The sequence below is a fragment of the Agrilus planipennis genome, unplaced genomic scaffold (assembly GCF_000699045.2).
Source record: "Agrilus planipennis isolate EAB-ADULT unplaced genomic scaffold, Apla_2.0 scaffold86, whole genome shotgun sequence".
NCBI classification, from domain to species: domain Eukaryota; kingdom Metazoa; phylum Arthropoda; class Insecta; order Coleoptera; family Buprestidae; genus Agrilus; species Agrilus planipennis.
The window spans coordinates 1-2859 of NW_020438863.1; the positions used below are offsets into that span (position 1 = coordinate 1).

Sequence of the window (2859 nt, forward strand, 5' to 3'; positions counted from 1 at the left end):
CGATCATTAATATGTTTGTGCCTTCCTGTTTATGTATTATTCTTGTTTGGGTGTGTTAGTTTCGTAATATTTGATAAAATTAGATGTTATAAAAACAAGTCTTCAAAATTAAGGTTTAAAGGGCGGAGAGAATCGATATTCAAGGATAAGGTATGCGTTTGAATTACACTTCATGCCTCCTTAATTGGAAATTTAAATTCTTTTGTATTTTATATTATTATTTCAATTTGTAGATAAGTTATCTTTACAAATCAAAATATGTTCTATTTTCAATGGAACCAGTTGGTTCTTTTACCTGCAGGATGGTCTGAGTCTGCCTTCCAGACAAAGGGTATGTATTACAATGGTACAATATTTAAAATTTAGTTGAATTATGCTTTATAATTCAACTTATTTGTTTTATAATGAAACAAACTTTAAAATATTACCAACATTTATTTAACACTGGATACGTATTTCGCCTTATACTATTGTATAATTGTTACTCGTGATGATGCACTATAAGGAGAAATACGTATCGAGTGTTAATTAAATGTTGGTGAAATTTTCAAAGTTTGTTTCATTATCATAATTGTAATTCACCAAGTATTAACAACAAATAATTTAAATTTATTTGTTGTATACTAAACATAAACCATTGAAGTTTGTTACAAAGCGAAATAATTGCATAAACAGAGGCCTATAAGAGTAATATTGTTTTGTAAGGTACCTACCTTCTATAGGGAATAAGTCTCAGTAAATATGCAAGATGATCCTACATCTTTTGAAATAGGGAAAGCTTTAATTCTCTATCATTTGAGTCCATTCTCCTACTCAATTTGTACAGGTATTGTCATTATTTCAAAAAAGTGTAATTTTCAGTCCAATTGCTGCAAAAACAAGGGAAACATCTCAGAATTGAAGCAGCGAGATAGCAAGAAAGAACATCGACAATCTATCATTTTGACTTCTTCACATGCTTTTGTTTTATGAAAAACATGTGAATTTGAGAAAAAACATAGCAAAGGTACGTCTATTTCAAGTTATTATAAAAAGGAGTCCTATTACAATGTTCTAACTTCTTGTAAGTAAAAAATTGTGTCTGCTGTGCATTGTAAATAGAAATGATTTGTACAACAGAATATTTCCAGTTTGGTTGTATTTCTATTTATAAAGAAAACTGAGTTGCTATACGTAAAGTTAAAAAAAATTATTAAAATTAACAATTGTGTAAAATTCCTACCTTGTTAAAAGTGGGTGGAGGCCTTAATACAGAAGTCTTGAAAAAGGTTTTAAACATCCTGTTGGTCAAAACCTCTAAATCAATTTGTGTGTGTGTGTGTGTGTATCTATGTGTTGCGTGTATTGGTATTATGTTGAACAAGTCTTTCTGATATAAAAAGTCTAATTTCCATTCCAATTACTATAAAGACATAGAAAATGTTTAAGAATCCATTTTGTAAGATAACAAGTGGAAAACAATTAAAAAAGGACATCTTTTATACAACTGAGAAGTTTTCGATTATATTACAGGTACCAAAGAAAAACAAGTGGTTAATTTGTAAAATGTTGTAACAGTTGACACTAGAATACCTTCTTTTGTTGATGATACTGCTTTGTATGCTTTTGTTTTATGTAAAGCAACTGAATTTGAGACAAAATACAACAAAAATACTCGTACTTCATGTTCTTAGACAAATGAGTAATTTTACAAAATTCAAACTCCAAATCAGTAAAACAGAGAACCAAAATCTGCTTCACAAGACATTTAGAAAAGATTTGTATTAACGAAAACCTGCAGTTTTGTTGTATTTGTATTGAATCATGACGAAGATGTCTAGGTATCAAAATTTTCAGTTTTCAGTTTAATATCAACAAATATATAAAAAAAAACCTTGCAGAAGTGCTGTTTTGTAAAAAAACAACGAATTTAGTCCGTTTTCAATAATATATTCGTTGTTTTTCACAATTTTAATATTGATCATGGCGTGGGTTACATTATTGAAACTTTATCTCAAAAAATAACGAAAATCATTTGGGGGCGAAATAAAAAAATACATACCTCCTGTAGTGGACCATTAAAAGAACGCGTTTTGATAAAAAGTTATTGAATTTTTACACTTTTACTATAAGAAATTTCCAAAAATTGCAGAGCTAATGTCGAGAAACAAATTCTATAAAAGTAGCGTCACTTGAAAAGACCATTATTGTCCGGCCAATCAGAGACGAGCATTAAACTTTACGTTTTCAAAGCCAACCTTCGCGATTGTTGGCGCGAAAATTTGGACATTTGAATAAACGAAGTTGAAAATTAATTAAAGTAGTTGCAAATGACTACTTTTTGATGTATTTTATTAGGTGTCTGCTTTTTTTTAAGGGGCTTGGTAAATGCTTTCGACGATTATCACAAATATGAAACACCTGCTTAAATATTTATCACAAAAAACATAAATATTGCTACCATTACATTACCAGGTTGATTTTCGAGCTGGCTACCACGTTGTCTATTTATTTCACTTAAAACTGCTTTAAATGGCCTGTTAAAGAAGAGAACACCATATCTCTCGAAACGTTAAGTGATTGCAAATGGACGACGTCGTAAGCAGCTCGAAAACCAACTTGTACCAACGACACCAGCCATGGAAACCTAAAGTTATTACCTAGTATTTTTAAACACTTATTATACCTTTAGGACTTGGCGAAAAACCTACTGTGGAATAATTAAACCAATTTTTATTTATTGTTATAAATAAGTGGACGAATATTAATACAAAATTATTTATTATTAATCACATTAAATTCGCTAACATTAAAAAAAAAAAAGAAAAATAACTACGAAATGAAAATAAGAATAAAAATAAAAACTTACAATTTTATATA

At 29.2% G+C, this 2859-nt stretch overlaps 1 long non-coding RNA gene across 1 annotated transcript in view; it reads left to right on the forward strand.

The window, feature by feature from the left end:
* The first annotated feature begins 6 nt into the window (after positions 1–6).
* LOC112904548 overlaps positions 7–2859 on the forward strand; it is an 8529-nt gene continuing 5676 nt past the window's right edge. The window contains exons 1-3 of the long non-coding RNA XR_003231189.1: positions 7–150; positions 234–331; positions 862–1006. This is a non-coding gene — a long non-coding RNA (uncharacterized LOC112904548). The remainder of the gene's footprint in view (positions 151–233; positions 332–861; positions 1007–2859) is intronic.